The sequence below is a fragment of the Acanthopagrus latus genome, chromosome 17 (assembly GCF_904848185.1).
Source record: "Acanthopagrus latus isolate v.2019 chromosome 17, fAcaLat1.1, whole genome shotgun sequence".
NCBI classification, from domain to species: Eukaryota; Metazoa; Chordata; class Actinopteri; order Spariformes; family Sparidae; genus Acanthopagrus; species Acanthopagrus latus.
This window is the reverse complement of record NC_051055.1, coordinates 24121745-24136699: the sequence shown is the minus strand read 5'-3', so window position 1 is coordinate 24136699 and position 14955 is coordinate 24121745. Positions and strand designations below refer to the sequence as shown.

At 43.0% G+C, this 14955-nt stretch overlaps 1 protein-coding gene and 1 long non-coding RNA gene across 13 annotated transcripts in view; one reads left to right on the top strand and one right to left on the bottom strand.

Moving 5' to 3' along the window:
- The window catches only part of LOC119005994 (mannosyl-oligosaccharide 1,2-alpha-mannosidase IC), a 209432-nt gene that overhangs the window by 102195 nt on the left and 92282 nt on the right, over nucleotides 1–14955 (top strand). The gene's annotated exons all lie outside the window — the stretch shown is intronic.
- Nucleotides 8058–10613, bottom strand: LOC119005999. Its single transcript, XR_005070646.1, has 4 exons — nucleotides 10471–10613; nucleotides 10240–10286; nucleotides 8480–8987; nucleotides 8058–8291 (listed from the first exon to the last, which is right to left on the bottom strand). It is a non-coding gene; the product is annotated as an uncharacterized LOC119005999 (long non-coding RNA).

Here is a 14955-nt window from a genome sequence, read left to right as displayed (position 1 = left end):
CACAGTGTGAGATATAATTAGATATTAGATATGAGTTTTTTTGCAGAAAATAGTTGCCTTCTTCAGCTGGAAATGACACTATAGCCCTTTTTACACAGAGATTCCTCAACAGTGCACTGGTGTGTCATTCATACAGCATGCCGGTGCTGTGGAACCAGAAGAGGTGGTGTGGCGGTACACATCATAACATTGAGATTTGTGGGTTTTTCTTTAGCTTATTTTCACCTGGTTTCCACCTGTATATTTAAAAATGTCTCAGCAAACTGTTAAATATCATATGGATGCTCTTGTATTGTGTTGTGATTGAGATCCTGATGCACCATTCATCATGGAAAACGACAAGGATATGTTTTTTACTTGAAATTAAATCATCAGGAAATGGTGAACGCTGTCTGGTTCTCACTTGCAGTGAGGGATGCTGTTTTCTAGGGGGAGATTCACAAAAAACTTGGTAGGGAGTGCTGACCCATGTGGCGACCTTTACACATTAAATGCTTCAATATACGTTGCCAAAGACAGTACAACAACACAATGTTGGAAGGCGACAAATACACGTGAGTTTTTTGCTCGAAATGTCGTTGCGTAATGGCTGTAAACTCCAGGAGCTGCCTGGCTCTCATTGCTGAGGTCAGATGCAGTTTTCTGGGTGGAAGTGTGACAAAGAGTGGGTGGGAAAGACAGGGTGACTGCGATTTTTCTATTCATAAATTCTGCATTTTTTCCCTCATACAAGTTGCCAAAGACAGCACCTGCTACCACATGACTGTTGTTTGGTCTTGTAACGTTGCTTCGTGGGTTGAAGTGTGGGCCATTTCTCTTTTACTTCGAGCAATATCCAGTGAAGGATCTTTTTTGTTGTCTACCATTCCGCCTCTGTAACTTTGTTGCAGACAGCGAGGTGGAATAATGGCAGTGTGAGTAGGGCTCGTGAGAACTTGAGAGTGAACCAAAACAGTTAAATTGTGGACCTGACAGCAAGACAATGAGCTTAAAGTTGCTATTATGCTCAGTGACTTCGATGGAAGCTTCAGATTCTGGTTGGTACGTCAATATTTTAGCAGTATTATTTACAGCAGCTATAAAAATGAAAGTTGAGGTTATAGTTAGATGTTGAGCGTAAATCCAGAAGACGACTTTTGTTGTTCTTCAGTAGCTCCTTTCATCACATCTGATAGCTACAGCGCTCACTGTACAAGTAACCAGCTTGATAGCAGTACTGTACCTTGTCTTTTCTACTGTTTTTTGTCTCAATTTCGACCTGTCATCTCCCTGCTTTGTTTGATTCTTTTTCTTGACTCCTTTGTTTTCTCTTTCTTTGTTCATCTACTGAAACGTTTTCTGTCAGCGAGATTGGCTTTTCGCCATTATTTCATATTGAAACAGAAGGTGGGCTCGGAGGTATGGTGAGAAGGTGAGAAAAGACTCTCCTCGGAGGGAAAGTCAGACAGCTTGGGGCAAAGGAAGAGATGAGGATATTAGGGGCTTTTAAAGTCCTAAGGCTATTGGGAAAGACTTAACTCCCATGGGTGGATATGAACAGAAGGGTGTGGGAAAGTGATGCAAAGTCATTTCGGGACACTTGTTAACTGTGCAAGTCTTGAGAGCCAAAGCCCCCAGTGCCGTGAATTATTTTCAATGTTTGGCTCCCAGAGCTCTCGTGCCCCAGTTTTATGGTGGAGAGCATTAACTTAAAGTATCAGTAGAGATGGTTCTATATTTCCAACGTATCTCAAAGCAAGACTGAAAAGAAGCCCTGAGCCTTGAATTCAAATGATGTGAAACGCAAACAGGATAGGTACTTAAGAGGTAATATATGATTTGTAAAAGTACTACACATTCATGTGCCAAAGAAGATCTGGATGGTTAAAATCCCACTCAAGGCCCAACCCTTCAAATCTAATCAATAATCCCTTTTGATGTCTTTGTTCTGAATCATTATTACAATAGCAGGACTAATAGATGCCTGGATGCTGGACCTGAATACTTTTACTAAACTAAACCAGTTTATAGCCACAGGAACATCTTAAGTAGTCCGCAAGTGTCCTCTATGTGTTTATAACTTGATCCTCATCCTTTGTAAATCCTACCTTTTCACCGCTGTATAACTGGAAGCAAATCAGGTTTGACGGATTGTTATGTTATTAAACTTTTACTGCTAGACCTCAATAAGTGAAGGCTGTTCTCTCTGATCTGAAAAGAAAGGCGATTCAGTAAAGTGAAGGAGGAGGGTCTGTGGCTCTTGGACAGTGCCCAGGATGTGTTATTCTTCTTCTGGCTTTGTTACCAGTCTGGGAAAAAGCTGGAGAATTGGTCCCCCAGGTCAACTCTGTCTACCCATCTAGTGTCCTTGAAACTGTAGTTGTACTTTACAATCCTTTTTGGCTACAACAAAGATGTGAGAGGGAGATTAATTCACCTCCTGTGCTAACCCCCTGTTAGATCAGAGGGTTAGGCATAAGAGTTTCAGTACGAGTGGCACAAAAACTCCTAACAAAGACTGACTGACCCCAAGATCAAATCTTTACTTTGTCGTCTCACCGCATGCGAGATAAATACGGTAAAATGATGATGAGCTGGTCCACTTTTGGGTTCTGTTTGTGATGGAAATCACAATGGGCATCAACATATTGACTCTCTGGTATTGAGATCACTCAATCTGCTACATCAGAGAATATGTTTTAAAGAGAGAATTCAGAATTTCCACCTGTTCCACCAAACCACCTTCTCTCATGTCCTGTGTCCTGTGGCGACATGCACACCAATTTTGCTGTCATGGTCTCTAGTTTTCCCTAAAGTCCTCATCCCAGAGGCACTCACAGCTACAGGCACAGCAACTAGTGCATGATTTGGTCCAGTGGAGCGGGTCTGCGTACACAACTGGTGATCATACATAATCAATGGAATGGAACTAGAGCTAAACTGATGTTTGAGTTTTGTGGATGCCAATACTGATATGAGGGAAAAAAAACATTCCACTCGTGATGTATTTGCATATATACATTTTCTTTTCAAATATCCCTTCAATGTTATCAAACACTTATGACAAAGACACATAGTGGAGGCAGCTATTTTACAATTTAACCACAAACATTATCATCTAAAATGACTTAACCTTGAATTTGATCAGTATAAATCACCTCTTAAATCTTTTTGCGGCACTGTTGTTTGCTAAAAAACAAAAATATGCGCTTATCTCACAACACATACATCGAGACGAATATATTTGTGATATTTCACTTTGATCAGCCTCTGACATTGGCCAAGTGATATATCGGCAAGAATGATTGAAACTGAGATAAAGGGATCTGCAACTTAAAATGAGTGTGGGCCAGTGAAGTGGGAAGCTAATGACCACCAGTCCTTCTGGCGCCCTCGCTCGAACCACACCCATCTTTGAACTCTTCATTTTGATCCTAGCTATTACAGCTGCAGCCAACTGACCACTTTGCTGAGCACAAAGACTAGAAACAGGGGGTTTCACTTACCAATTATAATGTTGTATCTCATTTGTTTGTACAAAAATATATATGTCAAAGTGACATGTTTCGCTTTAATGTATTTTTTTTTTGTCTTAATTAGTTATAGTGTCTTAATTAGGAAGTTTTAGAGGTGCTACCTTTGGACAGAACTACTCTAGCTGTTTCCTCCTGTATCCAGTCTTTGTGCTAAGTTAAGCTAACTGTCTAGCTGTAGCTTTGTGTATATCGTACACACAGTATCTGAACAGGTCTTCACTCCTGAGCTCTGCAAGAAAGCGAATAAACTGGACTATTTCTTTAACAAGATGCAAATCCGTGTAGACCGTTGGTGCCAACTTGTTATTGTACTTGACAGTTTTCTCGTCTCAGCCTGTATTAGCATGTATGATACCCCAGCCCTAAGTATACATCATCAGTTTTAGCCAAACCAATGCTTATAGAAGGAGGTCTCAGGCATCTCACAGTCATTAGGCCCCTTTTCCAGATTTCCTTTTCTTCCTTCTTTTCATAAGACTAAGGGATTCGTTCTTATTAGAGCTCTCATGTGCTGTATCACTCTCTCCTCTCGCTGTGAAGTGAGAAGCCAACCGGTCCCAGAGCCTAAATGGAGGATTAAAGAGATGTTCGTGCCTCTGTGAGCGACGTCATTACCCCCGTGCCTGCAAATGTGGGTCACTAACCGAAGCACACGGCAAATTAAATGCCAAGCCAAAACCACAGCCCAACAGATGCTGCGACAAGGCTTGTGATTGTGCCGGGGGAAAAAAAAAAGAAAGAAGAAGAGAGCATTACATTAGGTGTCGCAGCTGCCCCTCCCTCACTCCAGAGATTTTTCATCAACAAAAGATGTCCTGTGGCTGTTAAGGGGATTGGCCACATGCCGCTATTCACAATTCCTCTCCAGCTCTCTGCCCCCTCGACAACAAATGAATGGAGAAAAAAATGGTTTTCTCTTTTTTTGTCTGTCCACCTTTATCTCAGGATTATACAGTCGTTTCTTTGCAGCTTTGCCCTCATTTACTCCTCCTCATCCCCAAGAGTTGCAATTAAAGAGCGTAAGGTCACCGGTTTTGTGACCAGCGAGTTTTCCTGGAATGCACAATGAGCTAGCAACACAGGCCGAATCCTTCAGCACGGCGTGCCTGGGGACCATTTAAAACCAATGGCGTTTATTAGAAAATCCCAAGCGCTCTCCGGGTGATGTAAAGTGCTGCCAGGTGCTCTTACATGATGGAGACCAGAGGAGGATGGAGGAGAACCTGATTTTGCTCGGATCAATGCCCCAAATGATGGAGCCTCGGGTATTTATTATTCAGTCGTCCCTGGCTGGAAGGTGCAATTGAAAGGGGAGATAAATGTTTTATAGAGCAATTGGTGGCCCTCGGGGTCCATGGAGCCCCTGAAAGCGGTGAGGGATTTTCACCAATTTTCACTGTCATACATCATTATAATCTTGTACAGCAAACAAAGCACTGACAGAGATTTCTGCTGAGACCACACATTCACAAAGACGGCGCTGCTTAGAAAGGACTCAGGCATCGAATATCCACGTGTATTAACACATACACATTGCTGTTTGGTCTGCGAGGCTCAGCCTTGAGCTCTTTTCATTTGTAAACTCCTCCTCTTTTGTGTCATTAAAGAAATTCAGTTTCAATTAAAAGCCTTCAGCTACAAGCCACTTCAACTATTGCCTGCCCTCTCCCTCTGCCCACACAGAGCAGACATGTTTAGTTTCTTTTCTTTTTTTTTGTGGCTTCCTTTGCAGCTATCTCCCAACAGGCCTTGTGTCTAGTCTCAAAGGGGGTCGCTGTGAAGGTTAGAGAGAACGGGGGAAGGAGTGGCCACCTCCCTTGTCATTAGGGTTAAACGACGGGCTACGCAAATGGTGCCCATCACCGCCTGTCACATTACAGTCGCACGCAGAGTGAAGGGTTGTCACCAGCCACCCACTTTCCATTTCTACCCCATCCATTTCTGTATCCCATGGGCTCCATCATGGTGCAGAAGAAATCATCTGTCTCCATAGCAACCAGCAGCAGGTGACAAATCAGGATCTGGTCCCTCCCCCTCCCCCGTCCGCATCCCAACCCTCCACTCAGTGTTGCCTATTTGTTCTGGAACCAATAAGGCCTCAAACCAAAATTGCTGGCTGGACACGTCACATATCATCATAATTGCGAGACCTAAAGCATTTTTATCACCGTGGTAATATAGAGCAGCAGTGTGGGAGGGCAAATGATTTATACATAAGATGGGGCCATTTAGATATGTGAGGGTGTGCGTCGTGGAGCTCGACCGATATTGGATCTCTGAGGTAGACACCAACATCATGACTTCAGAATTATAAAAACGGTAGAGAGTTTTAACATAAACACATCACTTCAAAAATGTAGTGACTAAAACACATTTGATAAAGATGTTATAAAATAATACAACATTTATAGCTGCAGTTTCCTACTTTGATATATCTTTTTGCATTTCTGCCGACATCAACTCCTAAAACAATGTGTATGTGATAATCTGATAGCAGATGATGATATTGGTCGTGCTCGTCCATTCGCCTGTACACAGCATCTCATTTGATCTTTATAAGACCTCATACATTTCTCCTCACTCACTACGTAAGGAAATATAAATGATATAGATTCTCTATTTATATCGTTTTAAATTATTCAAGAGGATAAAATTGTGTTTGTGGAAATGGCTTCCGGGCCTCAGTCCTCTGGGTGGGTGGGTGGGTGTTTCCCGTGGCATCAGTTGACTCACAACGCTGACAGCAGGAGACTTGCTGTTCATTTCTTTGGTGCGCTGTTGAAGAGACTAGAGAATTTCACAATGTGCAGACAAAAAGAGAAAAGACGGATGCAAGACATTTTTCCCCCTTTCACAGTTAACAATTTGCTTTAACAGTTAAAACAGCAAAACAAACAGTATAACTATCCAACTTTGCTTGTGATTACTTAGTAAGGTTTACTTAATGGACGCAGTGATACCTAGAGATTAAAAGAAGGGGGAAACATTTTGCCCCGGCCGTGTGTGCATGCTGGAGTATTTAAGCTGCGGGCAAATGAGGAATTTGACAGTGAACTTCTGATAATGCACTCATGGGGCGAACCTGCTGTCAGAGCACGTTTTCGTCCCACTGCATGAAATGATGGTCCTGACCGCCCAGCTCTGCATCTGCCGCCGGTGAAGCTGCGACAATTGCCTGGAGATCACAGCTCAGTGCTCCGCTCGCATCGAGAGCTAGCAGGCCGAGCTGGTGACAGGACTCTAAAAGCATGGATGTGTTGAGATTGTAAGGTTAGATTGCTGCTAGAGAATGCAAAGCCAGGCGAATTAAAAAGGCTCAGAGACAGACACAGTTTAAGGGTTTTTCCTCGCTGATCTTGTCATCTGACGTAAAAGAAAGTTTGTGTGTATCAGAGATATTGACACGATGTGCCTCCTGATATTTTGCAGCAGAAAAGAGGATGACTGGAGGAATTTCTGCTGGGATTAGAACAAGTCCCCCCCCCTTCAGTTGCCATGAGTACATCATCAAGCCTCTGCACCGGGATTATAGCCAAGATGATGAAAAACTGGATGCAAAATGTACGACGAAGCGAGGGGATTATGAGGGATTGCACTCTATTCTACTGTAACGATTCAATCGTTGGCTGATGGATACAAGGGCGAGGGTCAAATTGTCTGTATCCGGATAAAGCCCCAAACGCCGTCATGTTGTTCCTGCTCGGTGTTTTGTACCATTTGTGAATCCTTAAACTGTGTGTTTATGTAATCTGGGATCGTGACGTATTGCCGGAGTCACTCTGACGATGACGTCCTCCGCAGCCCGATACATGCCGCTTGGTGTGTAGTAATCAGTAATCAGTGTTTGGCAGTTTTAATCACGAGCGTTCCCTGCCAAGCTCTTAAGCTTGCGAGAGTATAAGGGAGCAGATTTTGCTTCATTCACTTATTTTTGGGACTATTAATATACCGTCCTTTTTTTAGCTTCGGCTTATTGCGCTCTCTTCTCTCAGCCTGTTTTCCTCCGGCTGAAGAGTCTCACGATAGCTCCTTCTCAAAGTGCCGAGACACCCGGCCATCTTTTCACATCCATCATCTTTGAAACTGTCCAGTGTTACTCATCAGATTTCCAATCTTCTCAATCACAATCTCCCCTCTTTGAATTCCCATATGTGCCAGGTGCAAAAAGGAACATTTAGTTTTGTCTCTGAATTTCGTCATTCGCCAGCAACCTCCTCTGATGTTGCCTTCTCGTGTTCCATGATAGCAGACAGTCGTGTTTACATTTCAGAATATTCTCTGTCAGGACTCACACTCACTGTTGTCTCGCTCCGTACACATTCACAGCCCACAGAGCAGAAATGTTTTTGTTCCCGCGGCAACCATGGCACCTTGAAGTGTTAGAACTCAAAGTCATCGCGGTAACACAGGTTGACCTCTGCAGCCTGTAGTATCTCTTAAACAAATGCAAGTATGCATACAAATCCTCACCTCCACTTTTTTTCTCCATAACATCCTGCACTTAGTCTGCAGAAAAATACTTCCCTCCTGTCTCACCTCTACATAGCAGATCACTGTAAAATGGGACTCAGGTTCTCTGTGATGACTTCTGACTCGGAGCGCGGGGAAGGAGGAAGGTGGCGGTGGAATGAATAAGTAAAATCGCATGAAATGAATTCCGTCTTTTGCTCTATCCCGCCGCAAGGGTTAGGAGAACTTTCACACTGAGCTTGGCGTTCCAGGCCACACTTCATAAGTGGTGAGGGGGCTGTGAGTGGTGCTCTCAGCCTCTGGCATCTTGGAAACATAAGAGACTGAAATAAACAGAGGAACGGGCAAAGCACTGAAATAGAAATTGATATTGAGTAACGCGGACAAGTGTTTCAAGCTGCCTGATTCAAATTGCTCTTGGAAAATATCGTTAGAAAAAGTTTGTGTTCCCGCTGTAATTGAGTGTGAAATTGCAGGTGAGCAGGCAGCGGTACCTTTCCACGGAGAGACAGGTGGTCTCTAACTGGGCTTTCCACAGATTGATTAGAGGAGTGGATGAGTTCATGTCTCTTCTTTAATTAAAATCTTCTTTTTTAATAATCCTGTACTTTCATTTACCCAGAAATGTCTGAAGCTGCAATTATTTCGTCACTGCCTGATAAAAGAGTTGTACTGTCCTCCAGACAGTCGTTCAAAGAGAGCACATGCATATAAACATAACCTGTAGATGCACACTGTTACACATCAATGGCTTCCTAACTCCAGGTTCTTCCTCTGCCTTTGCACGCCTGCAGGGCTGCACAACTGATTCGGAGCAGCTACTTTTTTTAGATGGCTGCTTTAATTCTTCCACCTGACGGTTGCTCTTCGTCAACAGGTTATTACAGCTCTCCTAAATTGGTTGGGCTGCACATTTATCTGTGTGTAACTAGCGAGCTAGGAAGCTCCATTCGGATGAGATAAAATCTGGTGGGCAGGATGGGAAGCACTGCCTCTTTTTATCTACAGGAGAGAAAAAAAAATCAGAGATTAGGCTCGCAAAGTGGATTTCTATCGAGGTTAAACCTGAAACCTTGGACTGAAAAATTAATGCATAGTTCCCCCTGCAGACCTCTGTTGCAAAAGAAGGGTTTATTAATAACTGGCAATATTCCAGGCTTTATTTTTCTATTTGTTTTCCTCCTGGATTTAAGTTGGATGACCTCAACACGGGCTGAAAACAGCACTGTGTACGTAAAGAGTGTCTTTATCAACTGCCTAATCAGAGCATCTAGCTTTGCCTGTCATCTCAAATCAGGTTTTGTGGGTTGACAGAGCATCAGATGTACGATCCCACTTCTCCTACTGTGCCGCGTGTCTGTTGATCAATGCGAGGGAGGCATTTTTGGGGAGAGGGAGGGGGCGAGGGGTTCGATAACACTGACACTGTGTGCGGTGTGTAATCTCATCTGAGAGGCTGTCATATCAGACAGGGCTGCTGCACTGACACGCTACGCTCTCCCAGAGTGGCAAATTAGATTGCTGCAATTAGATTGACGTGTGTACTGCTCAAAGTCTGGAGCCTCTCTAATCACATCTGGACAGTGTGCATTTTGTATTTGTTTGATTAGATTAACATGTTCAGAGGTGTGTTGATTGGCTCTTTAGTCTTTGGCACTTTGATAGCTTATTGATATACCTGTAAAAAGTGAATCATCTCACATTTAAACCCAGTTTCCATGCTGTGAAATTAACCTTGAGTGTGCGTGGTGGTTTTTTTTAAATAGGGCTGGGCAATATGGTAAGCATACACAATATGTATCTTGATTTTTTGAAATCTTCTCAAAAGTCGCTTGATAAAGCATCAAAGAACCAGCAGAGATGAAGGCTGACCGTCACTTCACTTCATGTCTCCTGTGTGTCGGGCAAAAATGCTGCACTTGAACACATCGCAAAGACTGAAGCTGACACGGAGGATATACCTGTTTATACCACCAGGAAGCAGTAGTTAGTTAACAGCCAATCAGAGTGGTTCTAGTTCCTCAGTCAGCTGGCTAGGGCTGACACATCACATCGCTCGCACACAGCCTCAATATTTGTAGACGGCCATCAGTAATGCGAATATAATGACCAAGTGATGTCAAAATTATTAGACGATAAAGTCTCATATCATGGTAACAGTTATGATATTAATACATTGACAATCCACATTTTAAACTCTGCTCCCTTCGATGGCCTTTGCCTCTTTACTCACACAGGAAACTGTGCAACTCACATTGCTGGAGTTACCGATACTTTTGTTTTCGTTTCAGCCGATTTCACCTTTAACAGAGAAAACAGAGGAAAGAGGCAGTGCCAACATCACTTACACAAAAATAAATACCAGACCACCAATACTAGAGTATAGAGAGCTGTGCCAACACATTTTTTTTATAGAAACATTGGAGGCTTGCCTGAGAAAGTGGAGGAAAAAGGAAACTTACTGCATCAAAATAAAATACAGTACCTCAGAAATCAGTGACAGATTGATAGTATCTCCCTCTGACAAGTATTCATCAGCTGTCAGCGGCAACATGAAGAGACTAAACGCTGATATTCTCCAAGACAAAGGATTCCTGCTGTCCGTAGCAGCAGCCTCTGGCTCAGTCGCCTCCTCCTCTGCAGGCCTCATAATGGAACAAATTTATTTTGACTCCGGTTCTAATGTGCCTTGATCTATCAATTCTCTGTCCCTTTTCTCCGTCTTGCCAAGCAAGCGCTATCGCACTGGAAGGCACAAAGAACCATTAGATGCAAGTCTTTTTAGCGGGGCGGTTTGACTGTGTGATTACCATAATGGTGAAAAAGGGAGACGCAGTTAGGGAATAGAGGGGAGGGACTCTGCAGGGTGAGACGGGGTGCAATCAGGACTGGTTGCCTCTAATTTTGTGCGTGTCATCCTTAACTGAGGGGTTAGAGATTGCAGTTGAGGGGATTTATATGCGGGTGCTGGTAGCCATGGCAGCAAGGCAATCGTACAGAACAGAACAGTCCACTTAATTTCTCGGACACACAGCCACTGTCTCAAAATGAAAGTGAACAGTAAAAAAAAAGATGATCTTCAGACACTGGAGGAAAAATAGATTTCAACAAAAAAAAACAAAATGTTTCGAACAGTGTTCAAACCCAAAGAAATCATAATTCATTCAAGGAAATTGCGCCTTTTATTTGCATTTACATTTACATTTAAGGCATTTAGCAGGCGCTTTTGTCCAAAGCGACTTACATTAAGTACATTTGTCACAAGAGAGAAACCATGACATACCACTGTTGATGGAGTAAAAGAAATATAGAAACAATGGTCAAGCCCTCATCTGAGGATCATAACTGCCATTACTTGCTATTTTTGTCACCTGTCGCAACAACTCCCAGGAGAGAGTCAGAGAGTGAGGAAGGAAGTAGCTAAACATAATGTGAACATTTTAACAGCAGGTGGTTTTTCATAATGGAGTTGACAACCACTGTGCGATGCTGCTATTCTGGCTAAAAACTGCATACAGCGGGCCATTAATCCTTGTACCCAGGATCTTTTGTTGTGTTCTGATTGGGAGACTCCTGGTGGCTAAAATTACAGTCTGTGTGATTAATTTCGTAGTGATTTAATGTATGGTAACATTGATTTCATAATAGTCAATTCCTCCCCAACAGTATGCGTTTTTCTAACTACGTGACAGTGTATCCATAGTTTGTCACTCCACTGAGACGTGAGCTCTTGTCTGAGCTGTCCATTCTTCATCTTCACTGCTCTTGTCTGGACAGGAGTGCTACATCAATGTCCAACACAACACAGCTTTGCATATTCCTTGAAGCAGGGTCAGCTTTGCTCGGCCTTACGACTCTCTGTCTATAATAATAACGCCTCTCCGTAAACAGACGTCGCCAAACAGATCCGTCTCCGGGGCTGTCACCAGCTCCTCCATGCTGTCTTTGGGCATACGGCTGTAGAATTACTTGAGACCAGATCCTCCCAAAGGTAGATTGGAGAATCAGGAATGCGTTGCAGGCACAATTTGTCCTGTGTAAAGAGAACAAATTGCGCAGTCTTGAGTGAAAGCGAGGATTCAATTGAACACATTTAATGAGCCCCATGTATGCACCCTTGCTCTGTGGAGTAACTGCTAGAACAGTCTTTACATTTATAATCAGTGGGATTAGTTTCCCCCACTTACATCTTGTAGCGAGGATAGGATAGGATCTGGAAGTTAAGGGTCTTATATTTGCAGCTGCAGGAGAAGGTCTTAGTGCTAGTTCCCTCCGATAGTGGCACTGTCAGTTTCAGCTGGCTTATCTTTGGACGGGTGCCCAAGCTCTTTGGGCCTCGCAGTCAGAAATACTTTGGGGTTTGTTGGGATGCCTACCAACACAAACTGCTGAAAATGTATGCAGACAAATCCGAGGTGGAGCCACAGTGAATGTGGTGGCTTTACTTCAGTTGCATCTCACTTAAGAATGCTTCGCAATAGAATTCATGGATGTAATCTGTGTAAAAGTTTTTATCTTTTAACTGTTTATTAATTTATTATGCTCCCTGTTAGCGAATGCCATGACGTCATCTGGTCTCCCTGGCTCTGAGATATGTCCAGAAGATCGAGGGAAATAAACATTGTTGTATGTCAGAAATGTTGTGCCAGTTTTCGCGCTAAACAAAACCCAAAATCTATAACAGAATTTATGTCCATACATTCAGTGTGTTTGGACTCTAATTTGCATTGCCATCCTGACTATGAGTAGGGCAAGTAGGGCTTCTGTGATGTGAGATTTTCTCTCTATGATAACCATCTCAGATATATATGAGGGTTTCACAGTATTGCAGTATGAGGTATTAATTAATATTATCATTATTAGTCACAGTGACACTTCAAGGGTTAGAAACAGAATGTTATTTGGTCAGTATTTGATGAAACTGACCCAAGACTGTGATGCAAAATTCAACTATCCTTCTTTAGAATTGCTTTAAGGGTTATATTTAACATACATAGTGTTATGTATAACACTACATTACAAGTTCTTTCTGTTTCTCTCTTATTTTCTCCTCTCCTTCTACCTCATCTTATGGTGTTTCTGTAAAGTTGCAGAAAAAACACACCCTGCATTTTGAGTGTTTTCACCCGCGAATCTGTTGTCATAACAGCAGGTGAGCCACCTGTGGAGGAACCTTGTTAATTATGTAGTCGATCACACGGCGTCGCAGCAACCAGGTGCACTTACATGTTTGTAAGATGGTATATGGATTTGCAATAGCGCTTTTCCAGTCTACTGGAGCATAGGGAGCAATTCTGGGGTTCAGTACCTTGCTCAAGGATACTTTCGACATGCAGCCAGGGGAGCTGAGGAATGGAACCAGCAACCTTTTAATATCTGGACTACCCGCTTTACCTCCTTAGATACAGTCATAGCAAGTTTGGCCTATGTTGAATAGGAGAGATTGCATCACGATCAATGCATTTACAGGAGGGATGTAGTACCAGAGAGTGTCTCTGTCTCTGTCGGCAGAGCATATTTGATGGACAGTAGACAGAAGAGGTCATCCATTAGTTAATCGATTGCGGATGGCATCATTCTCTTGGACCGATTTAAAAAAAATAAAATAAAAGCCTAAAATAGTTAAATAGGTTGCCAGATATAGCCAGGCAGCCATTAATATACTTGGACGGTCTGTCCAAGTAAATATTCAGTGTTTCCCACACATGCACTGGTTAGATTTAGGGGAAGATCCTGGTTTGGTTTAAAATTACTCATTTGATAAGTTTGTGGGTCGTCATCGTTTGATTGGACGTCATTAGGTAAAACTTGCATTCCTTATTCCTCAGCTATTGCTGATGTTCATTTGATTTATCAGACATCTGCTCCTCAAGGGGACCAAGGTACAGCCTAAGCCCATCTTGATTGATCGACATGACATTTTCTCACTCTTAGTTTCTCCCCGTTTTCTTCTTGTTCTGCCTGCTAACCCTACTTAATCCCACTCCCTCTGAATTTTCTTCTCCCAGACCGTTCCCCATCAGAAGTCCACTCGCCTAGAGTACAGTCATCTCCTTAGTGCATTTTATCTCCGGTGCTAGCCGTGTGCCTCGAATAGCAAACAGCTAGATATCGTTAACATCACACAGACACTCTGGCTCGCTAACCCCTTCTCTCCGGTGCCAGGTAGCATTAGCGCTAACAAGACGCTCATTGCCCTGGCGATTGATAATTGGATACTGCCAACCAGTGGTAACAGGGAAGTCTAATTGATGTGAATCCAGTGTCCACATAAATTAAATTCAGTTTGATGACGCCAACGGGGTGACTTATTGACCGCATCTTTAATATTTTATCCCCTTCGGCTGTTTGTGCCACAAGTCACAAGCTGCAATGAGAAATGAATCGCTCCGATTTAACTCCTGTTTTCCCGCGGGTGTATTAAAACACGCCATCTCTGAGATTTAATTATTCCGATCCATTTAAATATATTGCACTTTTAATGTACTTAGTCAATGGAATTTACAATAAACATCCGCTGGCTTTTCAGTAAAATCAGCATATATTCTGCATGCGAATCGACCGGAATGTGGGTTAAATAAAATTAGAGTAGAAATGATGCATCCCCTGAGGGATTAAATAAAGGAGTGGTTTATCCTGATACATATATATCACCAGTGTGTGTGTGTGTGTGTGTGTGTGTGTGTGTGTGTGTGTGTGTGTGTGTGTGTGTGTGTGTGTGTGTGTGTGTGTTGAAAGAGGAAGAGAGAGTGAGGCCAATAATATCACAACACAAACGGGCTGCAGCGAGCGATTGATCATGTGGACTCTGGCCGTCCAACGTAACCTGCCTGACCGACACTGACTGGCCTGTGACAGCCATGATAAATGAACATCCACCGGCCAATGTCTCACTAATGGCTTTCCTTGTACTCTGTGCGCCTACACACTCACTCACACACACACACACACACTCATATCACTCATTCTT